We start from the raw sequence: 17,162 nt of genomic DNA on the forward strand, positions 1-17,162 counted from the left end.
TTGTTCAGATGCCATGGGGATATATCAGCTCTTTCATATTCTCTGAGGGACAGTCCTGTCTACCAAGCTCCCAATCACTCAGCTGCCTTAGCAGGCATGCTTTATTCATGTCTTCCCTTCTTTTCCAACTGCCTTGAAGCCTCTCATATTTCATTTTAGCTTTCTTCTGGGTTTTACAGGACATATGGGCACTTAGAGAATAAAGTCATCCTTTCATTTTGCATATTTCCCACTTAAAGATAGTGGAAGGTCCTCAAACCATCTACTCGTGTTTGTCTCTACTCTATCAGTTCAGCATTGGCAGATTATAAACATCCTGGTTTGGTCCAGTATGCCTATACATACCATCTGCTATCTCTTCCTCTTCCTTAGAGACCTGATGTTATATCAAGCTTTCTTGAATTCAGATACAGTCTTGTCTACACTGCCTTCACCAAGTGGCTGTGGCACAACTTCACTTTTTTAGTTACAGGTATTTTCCAAGTTTGTCCTTTTTCATTTTCATTCTATGCGCCTTCACTCCAGAGTGTTCTTTCAATTGGAAGGGGATTCACTCACTTCTTGTGTATTTATGCCATAGGTACATAAGTATGGTTATGCTGGGTAAGGCCTAAAGTCCATCAAGTCCAGCATTCATATCTAATGGGCATAGGTACATAAGTTTTGCCATTCTGGGAAAGCTCAAATGTCCACCTTTCTACAACCAGAACAGCATAAAAAAAAAAAAAAAAAACCTCTCACGAGAGTATCGAACAGAAATCTCTGCTCCAAAAGCAAGGCTTTGCAGTAATTCTGCAAACTAACGCATACAATATTTGCCATGGCTGTTCACCACTAGGAACACCGGGGACCCTGGGCCTAGGTTCGGTGTTTTAACCTGAAACAAGCTCAACGTTCATATCTATTGGGTGTGAGTCTGGTACTACTACTACTACTACTACTTAACATTTCTAGAGCGCTACTAGGGTTACGCAGCGCTGTACAAATTAACAAAGAAGGACGTTCCCTGCTCAAAGGAGCTTACAATCTACATCTCAGTGAGGGAGGATGCATGACCGTGGTACGTGGATTAGTGGTATGTGGATTAGGGAGATCCAAGAAATTACAGGCCGGTGAATCAGACGTTCATACTGGGACAATTTTTTTTCTGTCCGGAGCGTACTACCATAGCTGGTGGACTCCTATATTCAGAACTTTCTATATTCAGAACTTACCCAACTATGGAACGCCATAGAGATAGGGTTGGAGTTTGTAGCCCTATTTAGCTGGTGTCCTTGGTCACCCTTCCTCTTCTCCTCAGGATCCAGAGAATGGCTAGTTTTTTGCTTATGCATTAACCAGTCATTTTCAGCAGTACTCTCTCTTCCGTTCTTTTATAGATCTAAGAGGATGTTCATTGCGCTCTTAGGGTCATTTCATTCTTACCTAGACGACTGCCTAATTGGAGAAAGTCTTATCAGCAGAGTTCTCAGGTCACGCACTGGGTGTTGCATTTCTTACAGTCTCTAGGTTGGGTGGTGATTGTAGCCAGGCCTATCATTTGATCTCTCATCAGATATCTCTGATTTTCTCTTTGTTTAGTCAGGTGGGCGCACAGTCTTTTGTCTCCTCTGCAAACATCCCAGTTTATATTTTTCTTGGTGACCTTGGGCCTTCGGCCATTTCCTCGCTCTATTCTGCAGAATGCAATTTTACTTTCTAATGCCCAAGAAGGAATTTTCCTTCATCCTATTGCGAATCTCAGGGTCATCAATCGCGCTATTTAAGTGTCATCTAGTTATCTCAAGAACCTTAGTTCTGTCATTGGGATTCTTCGTGCAGTACACTTTTTGGCAGAAGCTTGTTTGTATATATTTTTTTCTGGGGGACCTCAGCAATTCGTTTTACCTTCGGGTGAATTTTGTTTTCCCTACTGACAAACAAGGCAGAGAGAGCTATGTTGGTCCTTGCCATGGCAATGGATTATGTCATCCGCCAAGGAGGAGTTAAGAGTATACTCTTGAGTTTGTAGTCATTTTTTCTTAGTTGTCTCACCCTGCATTTAGGTGAATGGACTCTCATTTTTTCAGCCTTACTTCCTCACTGCGACACTTCAGGGCTATCTCTTTTTGCCTTCAGGCTCACGAACATTTCTTGCTTCTTCCGTTCAGCAACAGTCTTGACAGGGACAGATGCCAACGTCCAGCAGGGGTTTTTCAACCTTCTATATGCGTTTCTTCCGTCATCTCACTAGGTGTTCACGCAGAACCAAGGCACCTTTCTACATCCGGACCCCCAGTCACTCAAACTTATGGCGTGGTTACTGGGTCCGCAACGTCTTTGATATTTTTGCAGGAAGTACTTCAAGTTTTAATTGCTTCCAGACAGAAATCTACATTAAAGTCCTATGAATCAAAGGGGCGATGGTTCACTCTGTGGTGCTCCTCTCGCCACTTCATTCCACAAACAGTATCCATTTCGCATGTTTTGAAATATCTTCTGCATCTTGCGAAATCTGGTCTGTCTTACTCATCCATTAGAGTTCATTTCGCAGCTCTATCAGTGATGCATGATACTGTTGACAACCGCACGCTTATGCAGCATCCACTGTCAAAGCGGTTTTCTTAAAGGAGTCCTGCACCTGTACCCCCCGCTTCGTCCACCAGCTAGGTGAACTACGTGAACAGACTCTTAAAGTTCTGTTTTCTAGTAGCCATAACTTTTTCTATAAAGTTTTCCTCTTCAAGCAGTGTTTCCTAGTAGCCATTGCAGCAAGTAGATCTATGTGTGGAATACTTCTACGGTTGGTAACTTCTTTTCGGTCTGCTGTAGTTTAAAGTTTTCACCTTTCCCAATCGGTTTTTTCTTATTGGTTTTGTCCTTCTAGCCAGTAGGCGTAAAAGTTTTTCATTGTTTCTAACCCGCTATATCTCGAAGGATCAAGGAAATGAGAATGTCTATTTCTCTTCTCGCTGAGAGGGCAGTTCCACAGCGTATTACAACATATTCCACAACTTCAGAAGCGGGCTCTATTCTTACTACAGCGATTTTTGGTGCTCTCAGTGCACATTGGTAAGTTGGCAACTTAGTCCTAGTTTCATTTTATTTTGCTCATTGGGACACACTACATGTTAGTTGTCGCCAGGTGGCCTATGCAGCATGAACATTTCTCTGCAGTTTTCATAGGGTCCCTCCCTTCAGTTTACTGCTTTGGTACTTCCCATCAGTCCAATCCTGGTCCGGTCCGGAGGGACGCTAAGGAAGGAGAAATTAGATCTTACCTGCTAATTTGCTTTTCTTTAGTCCCTCCGGACCAGACCAGGCCCCTCCCATGTTCTCTCTACTCTTTAGCTTCTTTTATTAAGTAGGAAGTGTATTCATTCTTTTACGATTTGTGGAACAATACTATATATATACAGAACTTTACGTGGTCTATACCACTTCTCTGGTGGTTGCTGGTGAGCTCAATTGCTGGAATATCTATAAAACCTTAAATACGCCATACCACTTCTCTGGTGAGAGTTGTGGCTGAGCTCAGTTGCTGGAATATCTATAAAACCTTAAATATGATTTACCACTTTTCTGGTGAGAGTTGCTGGTAAGCTCAGTTGATGGAATATATATCAAATCTTAAGTGGGCCATACCACTTCTCTGGTGAGAGTTGCTGGTGAGCTATATTATACGTGAGCCATACCACTTCTCTGGGGAGAGTTGCTGGTGAGCTATATTACATGTGAACCATATCGCTTCTCTGGTGAGAGTTGCTGGCAAGCTATAGTACAAGTGAGCCATACCACTTCTCTGGTGAGAGTTGCTGGTGAGCTGTAATACATATCGGGCCATACCACTTCTCTGGTGAGAGTTGCTGGTGAGCTCTGATACTTGGCATTGCCGAGTGCTTTGTGGCTGCTAGGATTCCATACGGCACAGAAGGTCTTTCTTTCTTTCCTGCTTTGTTATTCAAATGCTGAGGCTAAGGTCACATGGCCAGGGCTCCTATTGGCTCTCTAGAGTCAGAGTTTTTTCTCAGTCTCCACCTGCTGGTAGGCGAGCACAACCCATCAGTCCAATCCTGGTCCGGTCCGGAGGGACTAAAGGAAAGCAAATTAGCAGGTAAGATCTAATTTCTCCTTCGGGTCACATGGGAATGGAGTGTCCAGGGCCTCTGTCAATAGCCCTGTAACATCCTCCCAAAATTTCTGTATTGGCACACATTCCCACCATACATGATAAAAAGTGCCCTTTTCCTCATTACACCGCCAGCATATATCAGAGGCACCAGGGAACATTGCTTTCACTTTCTCCGGCGTATAGTACCATCTGTTCAGTATTTTATAAGCATTCTCTTTAAGTAGTACACCTAAGGAGGCCTTTTTGACCTCTCTACATATTCTTCCCCATTCAGAGTCCGTCAGTTCTTGCTTCAAATCCCTCTCCCAAGCCTTCATATACTGATGTTTTACAAATTGTGACCCCCTTATATGATCATATAGCCTAGAGATTCCCTTCCCCCATAGATCGATCTTCCCCCATATGTCTTCCATCTTTTCCTTTTCTACTAATTTATCTTTAACCCACCTAGTGGATATTATATAGTGCTCTACCTGCATATAGAGAAAAAAATATCCGCCAGAAGGCGGAGAACTCTAGACGCCCCACGGACAACAACAAGAAATGAAATAAAAGTGGGAGGACGACCAAGGATTCCAAAGACTGAAAGGATATATAATAATAAAGATGTTTATTGAGGTATAAAGACGCGACACAAAATCGTGTTTCGGCCGTTAGGCCTGCATCAGGAGTCTATAATCAAATTTTGAATACATAAATTATAAAAACAATATAAACGTAGACAACATATATATATATATATATACGTGTAAAAACGAGCAGGGCAGCTCCGTAGCGATCAGCTGTTGGCTGATCAGCTGTTTTCTATTTTAATTGTTTTTCGCGATGTCGGGGAGCTCCGTGCCTTTTAGGTCTCAGCTACGTGATTTAGGGGCAGCTGTGTGGGCTGCTGGTATTGATGTTTCGGCAGCGCCATCGGAGGGGTGTCCGAGTTCGTTGTTTTACCGCCGGTCGCGTCTTTCTCTCTGGTGCTGATTTCGGCGGGAAACACCGCCATTTTGAATCTGTTTATGTTGGAAAGGCTAAGAGCTGAACTTAGTGAGAGAGAGCTGTCTGTGGCAGAAAGCCTCATGCTTGTTGTTTAAAAAGGGAGCTGCTAGCTGGGGCGGTTTTACCCTTCCTAAGCCTCTTATGTGGGACGCTTATGAGGCATATAATCAAGTGGGCAGCAGTGCTCAGGACCTTACAGGTTATTCAGCTCTGGGCATAGCACTCTCGGCATTAGGTGATTCAGCTTCTATTTTTGCCCTCTCTGGGACCTATGGCGAGATAACATCTCAGCAGGGTAGGCTGTGCTAATGTTTCTAGCTTCCTAACCAAAATATTTCTGATGCCCATTTGTTTTATGCTATGTCAGCCAACGTTTGCTCTGAAGCATGTTTTGCATGGCATCCTCAGTTAATAAAATAAAAAAATAATAAATACATAGAATAAATAAACAAAATGGTTTCTCTCTGTTTTCAGCCATGTTTCCTTCTATTTTCTTTTCAATGCTGTGTCTAGGTTACTTTTATGGTGCTGAGGTACGTGAGGTCATGCAGCTTTACAGATTGGGCCAGTTTGGTTGTAGACTGACAGGGATTACCTGGTGGAGAGCAGTATATAATCATCTTGTCTCAAGCTCATCTTCCCTATCCTCTCCCTCCCTCCCTACCGCGGGTGGGCGTACAATTTCTTCAACCAGCCTATGAGTCTTTTCTCCATCCCCATTTGTGCCATGCTTTCCCATAGGAATTCCCAATCCACTCTATCGAATGCTTTCTCTGCATCGATCGCTAGAAGTGTAAGGGAGTCCCCTTTCCTCTGAGCTCCCCACTTGATATTTAGAGTTCCCCGAGGACAAGCAGGCTGCTTGTTCTCACGACTGGGTTGACGTCCACGGCAGCCCCCACCAACCGGAACAAAACTTCGACGGCATCGGTGTCGACGGCCGGATCTTCGGTACCGGTACCGATGTCGACGAAATCGGCACCGACGATGGCACCAACCCCAGGAGTACAGGTACCGTTGGCCCGCCGGCCTACTGGCAACGGCGGGGGTGAGTGGCCGCGCGGGCAATCGGCCCCGGCCACTCCCTCTACCCAGGGCCATCGGGACTGAACCCTGTCAGACCCGATCCCTCGGGGGGGGGGGGGTTCTACCTCCTCTTCATCGCTGCCGCCGGGCAGCGAAAGAAAACCAAAAAGCACCGTCATTGGTCGCCCACGGCGCATGGGACTACCAGCTCCGGCGCCTTCAGAGATGATTCGACGCCGAGGAAGCGGCAGTGCCGAGAAGAGCGTTCCCCCTCGGTTGAAGAGGTGTCGCTGCGTCAGTCCATGGGTGCTTCGGTACTGTCTCCTGGACCCGAGCAGTTTCCGGCACCGACACCCATACCGGCCCCCCTGCCTTTCCCGACAGCGGGCCTTGACGAGTGCCTCCGAGCCATCCTTCCAGGGATTCTGGAAGGGCTAATGCGCCAGGCTTTGCCGGCACCGGGGGTGCTTGCGCCCCCGGCCCCATTGATGGAGGCGCCGGTGTGCTCTAGCCCGATGCCGAGGCCTCCGACGCCGCTTGCGGCACCGGTGCTGACCGCCACGCAGGTGGAATCCCCATCGACGTCGATGGAGGGAGCTTCATCCCCGCCGGCGCGGGAGACCACCGCTCGACGCCACCATCGAGGACATGGTTCCTCGCAGTCGAGACGGGCCCGGTTCAGGTCTGAACTGCAAGAGCTCATGTCCAACACCGAGGAAGAGGCCTCGTGGGGGGAGGAGGAGGACCTCAGATATTTCTCCTCAGAGGAGTCTGAGGGCCTTCCCTCCGACCCCACTCCTTCACCGGAGAGGAAGCCCTCGCCCCTGAGAGCCTCTCCTTTGCCTCCTTCGTCAGGGACATGTCTATTTGCATTCCCTTCCCCGTGGTCTCTGTGGATGAGCCGAGATGCTCGAGGTCCTCGACTATCCATCACCACCTAGAGAGTCTTCCACGGTGCCGTTGCACAATGTCCTCAAAGAGACACTGCTTCGGAACTGGCTGAAGCCCTTATCTAACCCCACCATCCCCAAGAAAGCGGAGTCCCAATACAGGATCCACTCTGACCCAGAGTTGATGCGGCCCCAATTGCCTCATGACTCGGCGGTCATGGACTCTGCTCTCAAGAGGGCACGGATTTCGAGGGATACCGCCTCGACGCCCCCGGGGCGAGAGTCTCGCACTCTGGACTCGTTTGGGAGGAAGGCCTACCAATTTTCCATGCTCGTGACCCGCATCCAGTCATACCAGCTCTACACGAGCATTCACATGCGGAACAATGTGAAGCAACTGGCGGACCTGGTCGACAAGCTCCCTCCGGAGCAGTCCAGGCCCTTTCAGGAGGTGGTCAGGCAGCTGAAGGCGTGCAGAAAGTTCCTGTCCAGGGGTACCTATGACACCTGTGATGTGGCATCTCGAGCTGTGGCCCAAGGTATAGTGATGCGCAGACTCTCCTGGCTGCGTGCCTCTGACCTGGACAACCGCACCCAGCAACGACTGGCGGATGTCCCTTGCCGGGGGGATAACATCTTTGGCGAGAAGGTCGAGCAGTTGGTGGACCAACTACACCAGCGGGAAATCGCTCTCGACAAGCTCTCCCACCTGGCGCCTTCAGCATCCACCTCAGCAGGTGGACGTTTTTCCCAGGCCAGGCAGGCTGCGCCCTACGCCTACAACAAGCGTAGGTACACCCAGCCGGCCCGAAGGCTTCTTCAGGCATAGGGACAGTCCCAGCGCGCTCGTTCCCGTCAACAGCGTGCGCCTAAGCAGCCCCCTGCACCTCCACAGCAAAAGCCGGGGACATAGCCGCCATCAAAGTGTCCGTACCGGACGACCTGCCGGTCGGGGGGAGGTTGAAAGTTTTTCACCAAAGGTGGCCTCTGATAACCTCTGACCAGTGGGTTCTTCAAATAGTGCGGTGCGGATACACCCTGAATTTGGCCTCTACTCCACCAAATTGCCCACCGGGAGCCCAATCCTTCAGCTCCCATCACAGGCAGGTACTTGCAGAGGAACTCTCCGCCCTTCTCAGCGCCAATGCGGTTGAGCCCGTGCCACCCAGGCAGGAAGGGCAGGGATTCTATTCCAGGTACTTCCTTGTGGAAAAGAAAACAGGGGGGATGCGCCCCATCCTAGACCTGAGAAGCCTGAACAAATACCTGGTCAAAGAGAAGTTCAGGATGCTTTCCTTAGGCACCCTTCTGCCAATGATTCAGAAAGACGATTGGCTATGTTCCCTGGATTTAAAGGACGCTTACACTCACATCCCGATACTGCCAGCTCACAGACAGTATCTCCGATTCCGTCTGGGGACACGGCACTTTCAGTATTGTGTGCTGCCCTTTGGGCTCGCCTCTGCACCACGGGTATTCACGAAGTGTCTCGTGGTGGTTGCAGCGTATCTACGCAAGCTGGGAGTGCATGTGTTCCCGTATCTCGACGATTGGCTGGTCAAGAGCACCTCAGAGGCAGGAGCTCTTCGGTCCATGCAGTGTACTATCCACCTTCTGGAGCTGCTGGGGTTTGTGATAAATTACCCGAAGTCGCATCTCCAGCCAGTCCAATTTCTGGAATTCATAGGAGCGCTGCTGAATTCTCAGATGGCTCAGGCCTTCCTTCCCGAAGCAAGGGCCCAGAACCTTCTATCGCTTGCCTCTCAGACCAGAGCATCTCAGCAGGTCACAGCTCGGCAGATGATGAGACTCCTGGGTCATATGGCCTCCACGGTTCATGTGACTCCCATGGCTCGCCTTCACATGAGACCTGCTCAATGGACCCTAGCTTCCCAGTGGTGTCAAGCTACCGGGAATCTAGAGGATGTCATCCGTCTGTCTATCAGTTGCCGCAATTCGCTGCACTGGTGGACCATTCGGACCAATTTGACCCTGGGACGTCCATTCCAAATTCCGCAGCCAACGAAAGTGCTGACGACGGATGCATCTCGCCTGGGTGGGGAGCTCATGTCAATGGACTCCACACCCAGGGTCTGTGGTCCCTCCAGGAAAAGGATCTTCAGATCAACCTCCTGGAGCTCTGAGCGGTCTGGAACGCGCTGAAGGCCTTCAGAAATCGGCTGTCCTACCAAATCATCCAAATTCGGACAGACAATCAGGTTGCAATGTATTACATCAACAAGCAGGGGGGCACCGGATCTCGCCCCCTGTGTCAGGAAGCTGTCGGGATGTGGCGTTGGGCTTGCCAGTTCGGCATGCTTCTCCAAGCCACATAGCTGGCAGGCGTAAACAACAGTCTGGCCGACAGACTGAGCAGAGTCATGCAACCGCACGAGTGGTCGCTCCATTCCAAAGTGGTACGCAAGATCTTCCGAGAGTGGGGCACTCCCTCGGTGGACCTTTTCGCCTCTCAGACCAACCACAAGCTGCCTCTGTTCTGTTCCAGACTACAGGCACACGGCAGACTGGCGTCGGATGCCTTTCTCCTCCATTGGGGGACCGGCCTCCTGTATGCTTATCTTCCCATACCTTTGGTAGGGAAGACCTTACTGAAGCTGAAGCAAGACCACGGCACCATGATTCTGATAGCGCCTTTTTGGCCCCGTCAGATCTGGTTCCCTCTACTTCTGGAGTTGTCCTCCGAAGAACCGTGGAGATTGGAGTGTTTTCCGACTCTCATTTCGCAGAACGACGGAGCGCTTCTGCACCCCAACCTTCAGTCTCTAGCTCTCACGGCCTGGATGTTGAGGATGTAGACTTTGCTTCGTTGGGTCTGTCTGAGGGTGTCTCCCGCGTCTTGCTTGCCTCTAGAAAGGATTCCACTAAAGAGTTACTTCCATATCATCATGCTGATCAATCCATAGACTGGTGGGTTGTGTCCATCTACCAGCAGGTGGAGATAGAGAGCAATCCTTTTGCCTCCCTATATGTGGTCATGTGCTGCCGGAAACTCCTCAGTATGTTCTCTATCTCAGCAGGTGGTGGTCACACACAGCAGCAGCTCTGGCTAGGCCTCCAAGCCTAATTTTTAGGTTTTGTTGAGTGCCTGGGGTTGAGGGCTCTTCTTGAGCAAGTGCAAACCTGGTGGCGCCAGGTCCCTCCTTTTCTCCCCCCTCCCGCTGGCTCCGTTAAAAAAAAAAAAAAAAAAAAAAATTTGGACATCCTTAAGGGCGTTTATTTCAGCTACTCACTGGGACACCAGGTCGTTACAGCTCGGAGCGAGAAGCAGGTAATTTTTACCTTTTTATAGCGGACAGGGGGTTCCCCGATTGATCTCCACGTGGCCTATGGCGTCGGAGGGCGAGGGCGCGAAGAATCGCTCCCCAGACCGCGTGTGCGCTTCTAGCGGGGATGCTGGGGTTTTAAAGTCTGATTCGCCCTTGTTGGGTGTCAGTTTGGAGGCCGGTCAGTGTCCCGGGTCTTCCTCCGGCGCGGCGGTTTTTCCCGCCATAAACGCCCATCCCCCGCTGCTCGCCTCCGCCATCTTGGCCGGCCACTCTGCTCGGACGGCTTCTTCTTGGGCCGCCCTTGAGCTGGGAGACATTCATGCCATGGCCGCCCTTGATTTGGGCGACGGCAAAAAAGCGGCTAAAGTTAAGCGCCGTTCTTCCCGCGCGGCTCCTTCGCGGAGTGTCGCGCCGGATGCCATCTTGGATGCGCAGCATGTTGCTCCCCTGCTCTTGTGAGCGCCGGTTGAGGGTGCGTCTAGGGCTGTGGCCCAGGCTGCTGAAATACACAGTCTGGGGGGTTTCTCCCCCGAGTTTATTTTGCTGCTGCATCAGGCTTTCCTTATGCAAAACGCTGCCCCTTCTCCCTTGTCCGATAACGGGGTTGAGGCCCCCGGAAGTAAACGCCCTCGGGTGGATTCCCAGGCCTTAGAGGACGCTGTTTCCTCTGATGTAGATGAGGGCAGCATATCTGAGTTCTCCCAACGGTCCTTTGGGGATTCCTTGGAGGAGACGGATTCCCGCTCGGATGGAGCCGATGACCCCTCTGCAGCACGGATCTTTCGCTCAGAGGATTTGCCAACCTGTTACTGCAGGCCATGAGCATTTTGAAGATTTCCTCGCCAGAGGACGTCTCTACCTCAGCCCCTGTTGGCTCTGCCATTATGCTGGGGACGAAGCGCCCGCCTAGAACCTTCCACGTGCATGATGCCATGCACACCTTAATTTCGGCTCAATGGGATGTCCCGGAAGCGAGCCTCAAAGTGGCTAGGGCTATGTCCCGCCTCTATCCTTTGCCTGAAAGTGAACGTGAGGCCTTTCTTTGGCCTACCGTGGATTCTTTAATCACTGCGGTGACTAAGAAGACGGCGTTGCCGGTGGAAGGTGGCACGGCCCTAAAGGAGGCCCAAGACAGAAGATTGGAAGCGGCTTTAAGGTTGTCCTTCGAGGCGGCTGCCTTAAGTTTGCAGGCCTCAGTTTGCGGCTCCTATGTGGCCAGGGCGTGCCTGACGATTGTGCAGCGGGCTTCCCCCTCGGATCCTTCCTTGAGGGCTGACTGGCCGGCCCTGGAATCGGGCTTGGCTTATTTGGCAGACTTACTGTATGATGTCTTGAGAGCCTCGGCTAAAGGTATGGCTCAGACAGTCTCTGCGCGGCGCTAGCTTTGGCTGAAACATTGGTCTGCGGACCACGCCTCTAAGTCCCGCCTGGCTAAGTTGCCTTTTAAAGGCAAGCTGCTCTTTGGGGTCGAGCTGGACAAAATCGTGACCGATCTCGGCACGTCTAAGGGCAAGAGGTTACCAGAGGTCAGGGCTCGGGCCAGTGCTCGCCCCGGTATCTCCAGAGGACGGTTTCAAGAAGCCCGTCGGTACCGCCCGGGCAAGTCGGGCTCCTCTGCCCCCTCTTCCTTCAAAAGGAACTTCTCCCCCAAGCAGCATTCCTTTCGCAGAGACCGCCGTCCCGGAGGTACGCCCTCCGGTCCTCCCCCAGGGTCTCGTACCCAGTGACGGGGTCCTGGTCCATGGCCCAGTGCAGATTGGAGGACGCCTGTCCTCGTTTCTGGGCGAGTGGACCAAAGTAACTTCAGACGCTTGGGTGCTGGAAGTCATCAGAGACGGCTACAAGTTAGAGTTCTGCCGACCCTTAAGAGACGGGTTTGTACTCTCTCCCTGCAAGTCTCCAGTCAAAGCTGTGGCAGTGCAGCAGACCTTGGACAACCTGATCCGCCTGGGTGCGGTCGTTCCGGTGCCAGAAAATCAGATTGGCAAGGGACGTTACTCCATTTACTTTGTGGTACCAAAGAAAGGAGGTTCTGTCCGGCCTATCCTCGACCTCAAAGGGGTCAATCGGGCCTTGAAAGTGCGGCACTTTCGCATGGAGACTCTCCGCTCTGTTATAGCGGCAGTGAAGGCAGGAGAGTTCTTGGCTTCCTTGGACATCAAGGAAGCGTACCTGCATATTCCCATCTGGCCTCCTCATCAACGCTTTCTGCGTTTTGCAGTCCTGGGCCGACACTTCCAGTTCAGAGCCCTCCCTTTCGGGTTGGCTACTGCTCCGCGGACCTTCTCCAAAGTAATGGTGGTCATCGCGGCCTTCCTGCGAAAGGAAGGAGTACAAGTCCATCCTTATCTGGACGACTGGTTGATCCGAGCCCCCTCTTATGCAGAGTGCGGCAAAGCTGTGGACCGGGTGGTTGCTCTTTTGAGCTCCCTGAGGTGGATCATCAACTGGGAGAAGAGCCAGCTGCGCCCGACTCAGTCCCTGGAGTATCTGGGAGTTCGATTCGACACCCAAGTGGGCAGAGTGTTCCTGCCAGACAATCGGATTGTCAAGCTTCAGGCTCAGGTGGACCAGTTCCTAGTAGCCTCTCCTCTTCGGGCTCTATGACGGCCACGATGGAAGTAGTGCCCTGGGCCAGGGCTCATATGAGACCACTACAACACTCTCTGCTGCAGCGCTGGACTTCGATGTCGGAGGATTATGCTGTGCGCCTTCCCTTGGACCCAGCAGTGCGCAAGGCGCTGAGCTGGTGGATGCAGACAGACAAGTTGTCTGCAGGAATGCCTCTGGTGACCCCGGAGTGGATTGTCGTCACGACGGACGCCTCTTTGTCGGGCTGGGGAGCCCACTGCTTGGGAAGGACAGCACAGGGGCTCTGGTCTCCTGCAGAGGCAAAGTGGTCTATCAACCTCCTGGAACTCAGAGCCATTCGGTTGGCGCTTTTGGAGTTCATCCCGGTACTGGCGTTGAAGCCAGTACGGGTCCTGTCGGACAATGCCACGGCTGTGGCCTATGTCAACCGCCAGGGAGGTACCAAGAGCGCCCCTCTAGCCAAGGAGGCCATGAATCTATGCCAGTGGGCGGAAGCGAACCTGGAACAGCTGTCAGCGGCCCACATTGCCGGAGTCATGAATGTCAAGGCGGACTTTCTCAGTCGCCATACCTTGGATCCCGGAGAGTGGCAGCTATCTGCTCAGGCGTTCTTGGACATCACGAAGCGCTGGGGCCAGCCGAGCCTAGATCTGATGGCGTCATCGGCCAATTGCCAAGTGCCGCGCTTTTTCAGCAGAGGACGGGACCCTCGATCCCTGGGAGTAGATGCTCTTCTCCAACAGTGGCCGACACAAGAGCTTCTCTATGTGTTCCCGCCCTGGCCCATGTTGGGCAGGGTGCTAGACCGGGTGGCAAAGCATCCGGTCCGGATAATCCTGATGGGTCCGGACTGGCCCAGACGTCCCTGGTATGCGGACTTGATCAGGCTCTCAGTCGACGATCCTCTGCGGCTGCCAGTGGAGCAGGGCCTGTTACATCAGGGTCCCGTGGTGATGGAGGATCCCTCCCCCTTTGGTCTTACGGCCTGGCTATTGAGCGGCAGCGTCTGAGAAAGAAGGGCTTCTCAGACAAGGTCATCGCCACTATGCTGAGAGCGAGGAAGCGCTCTACTTCTACTGCTTACGCCAGGGTTTGACGTATCTTTGCAGCATGGTGTGAAGCAGGCTCACTTTCTCCCTTCACTGCTCCAATTTCTTCAGTGTTGGCGTTCCTGCAAGAAGGTCTGGAGAAAGGCCTGTCGCTCAGTTCCCTTAAAGTCCAGGTAGCGGCTCTGGCTTGCTTCAGGGGCCGCCTGAAGGGTGCTTCCCTGGCTTCGCAGCCAGATGTGGTGCGCTTTCTCAAGGGAGTTAATCACCTGCGCCCTCCTCTGCACTCAGTGGTGCCTGCGTGGAATCTCAACCTGGTGCTAAGAGCATTGCAGAAGCCGCCTTTTGAACCCTTGTCGAGGGCATCTCTGAAAGACCTGACGTTGAAAGCAGTCTTTTTGGTGGCTATCACTTCAGCCAGAAGAGTTTCCGAGCTCCAAGCGCTCTCATGTAGAGAGCCTTTTCTGCAGTTCACTGAGGCAGGAGTGACTATTCGCACAATGCCTTCCTTCCTGCCCAAGATTGTTTCTCGCTTCCATGTGAATCAGCAGCTCTGTCTCCCTTCCTTTCGTAGGGAGGACTACCCAGAGGAATACTCTGCTCTCAAATATCTGGATGTGAGACGTGTCATCATCAGATACTTGGAAGTGACCAATGATTTCCGGAAATCGGATCATCTGTTTGTCCTGTTTGCAGGTCCTCGTAAGGGTCTGCAGGCTACTAAGCCTACAGTGGCAAGATGGGTCAGGGAAGCCATTGCAGCGGCTTATGTGGCCGCGGGGAAGGTGCCGCCTATCCAGCTGAAGGCTCACTCCACGAGAGCTCAGGCGGCCTCGATGGCAGAGGCCGGGTCCGTCTCCTTGGAAGAGATTTGGAAGGCGGCAACTTGGGCTTCGGCCCATACCTTCTCCAGGCATTACCGCTTGACTGTGGCTGCTCGGGCGGAGGCCCGGTTTGGAGCTTCAGTGTTGCGGTCAGGGATTTCAATGTCCCGCCCTGGGTGAGTACTGCTTCGGTACATCCCACCAGTCTATGGATTGATCGGCATGATGATATGGAAGGTAAAATTATGTATCATACCTGATAATTTTCTTTCCATTAATCATAGCTGATCAATCCATAGCCCCTCCCAGATATCTGTACTGTTTATATTCTGGTTGCATTTCAGGTTCAAGTTTAGTCTTCAGTTCCTGTTCAGGAGGACTTCATGTTCAAGTTTTTCAATGAATTCTTCAAGAGTTGAGACGAATTTGTGTTACAGTGAGCTGCTGCATTCCTCTCCCCTCCGTTTTACGGGGCTGGATTGAGACTTAAATTCTGCCGGCGCTCCCTCCCGCTTCGTGCAGCAGTAGGGCAGTTTTGTACCCCTCCCGCTTCGGCGGTGTTAGGGTCAGTCAGCTCCTCCCGCAGTTGCGGTTGCAGGATAAGCCAGATCCCCCTGCATCGGCGGGTGTGGTGTCCCTCCCCCGCTCCGCGGGGATGAGCTGGACGGATTCCCCTCCCCCACTTGTGTGGGGATGAGCTGGGTTAATTCCCCTCCCCCGTTTCGGCGGTGGTGAGCTGGGCAGAGTGTCCCTTCGTGGGTGTAATTCTCTAAGTGCTGAGTCCTGCGGATGGAGCTTGGATATCGACATACTGAGGAGTTTCCGGCAGCACATGACCACATATAGGGAGGCAAAACAATTGCTCTCTATCTCCACCTGCTGGTAGATGGACACAACCCACCAGTCTATGGATTGATCAGCTATGATTAATGGAAAGAAAATTATCAGGTATGATACATAATTTTACCTTTTTTAAGTGGAGGAGGTTTGTCGTTTGGTGTGAGAACAAGGCCTTAGAACCTCGCTCTTGTCCTGCACAGAACCTGCCTGAATACCTTCTGCACTTATCAGAGTCTGGCCTCAAGACCAACTCAGTAAGGAATCACCTTAGTGCGATTAGTGCTTACCATTTTCGTGTAGAGGGTAAAGCCATCTCTGGAGAGCCTTTAGTCGTTCGATTCATGAGAAGCTTGCTTTTGTCAAGGCCGCCTGTCAAGCCTCCTGCAGTGTCATGGGATCTCAACGTCGTCCTCACCCAGCTGATGAAACCTCCTTTTGAGCCACTGAATTCCTGCCATCTGAAGTACTTGACCTGGAAGGTCATTTTCTTGGTGGCAGTTACTTCAGCTCGTAGAGCTGCAAGCTGCAAGCCCTGGTAGCTCATGCTCCTTATACCAAATTTCATCATAACAGAGTAGTACTCCGCACTCACCCTAAATTCCTGCCAAAGGTGGTGTCGGAGTTCCATCTTAACCAGTCAATTGTCTTGCCAACATTCTTTCCCAGACCACATACCCACCCTGCTTGAACGTCAGTTGCACACATTGGACTGCAAGCGAGCGTTGGCCTTCTATCTGGAGCGGACAAAGCCCCACAGACTGTCCGTCCAATTGTTTATTTCTTTCAACCCCAATAGGAAAGGGGTCGCTGTCGGGGAAACGCACCATCTCCAATTGGCTAGCAGATTGCATTTCCTTCACTTACGCCCAGGCTGGGCTGACTCTCGAGGGTCATGTCACGGCTCATAGTGTTAGAGCCATGGCAGCGTCAGTGGCCCACTTGAAGTCAGCCACTATTGATTTGCAAGACTGCGACGTGGTCATCTGTCCACACATTCACATCACATTACTGCCTACAGCAGGATACCCGACGCGACAGTCGGTTCGGGCAGTCGGTGCTGCAGAATCTGTTTGGGGTTTGAATCCAACTCCACCCTCCAGGACCCGATTTATTCTGTTCAGGCTGCACTCTCAGTTAGTTGTTCTTCGTAGGTCAATTTCTGTTATGCCCTCGCCGTTGCGAGGTTCAATTGACCTGGGCTCTTGTTTTAAGTGAGCCTGAGATCTAGGGATACCCCAGTCGTGAGAACAAGCAGCCTGCTTGTCCTCGGAGAAAGCGAATGATACATACCTGTAGCAGGTGTTCTCCGAGGACAGCAGGCTGATTGTTCTCACCTACCCTCCCTCCTCCCCTTTGGAGTTGCGTTTTTACTCATTCCTTTGCTTGTCGTTCAACTGAGCGGGAACGGTCGCGCATGGGCGGGAAGACGGCCGTGCATGCGCGGTGGGCGTGCCCTGCGTGCGGGACCGCCCGCGAAGTTTTGTTCCGGTTGGTGGGGGCTGCCGTGGACGTCAACCCAGTCGTGAGAACAATCAGCCTGCTGTCCTCTGAGAATA

At 51.8% G+C, this 17,162-nt stretch overlaps 1 protein-coding gene across 7 annotated transcripts in view; it reads left to right on the top strand.

Annotated features, from left to right (window-relative positions):
• The window catches only part of WDR53 (WD repeat domain 53), a 73,048-nt gene that overhangs the window by 11,139 nt on the left and 44,747 nt on the right, over nt 1–17,162 (top strand). The window contains exon 2 of one of the 7 annotated variants that reach the window (XM_030215715.1): nt 16,741–16,743. The exons of the other annotated variants lie outside the window; for them this stretch is intronic. The gene's annotated coding sequence lies outside the window, so the exon portion shown is untranslated. The remainder of the gene's footprint in view (nt 1–16,740; nt 16,744–17,162) is intronic. 7 annotated transcript variants of the gene reach the window in all.

The sequence above is a fragment of the Microcaecilia unicolor genome, chromosome 10 (assembly GCF_901765095.1).
Source record: "Microcaecilia unicolor chromosome 10, aMicUni1.1, whole genome shotgun sequence".
NCBI classification, from domain to species: Eukaryota; Metazoa; Chordata; class Amphibia; order Gymnophiona; family Siphonopidae; genus Microcaecilia; species Microcaecilia unicolor.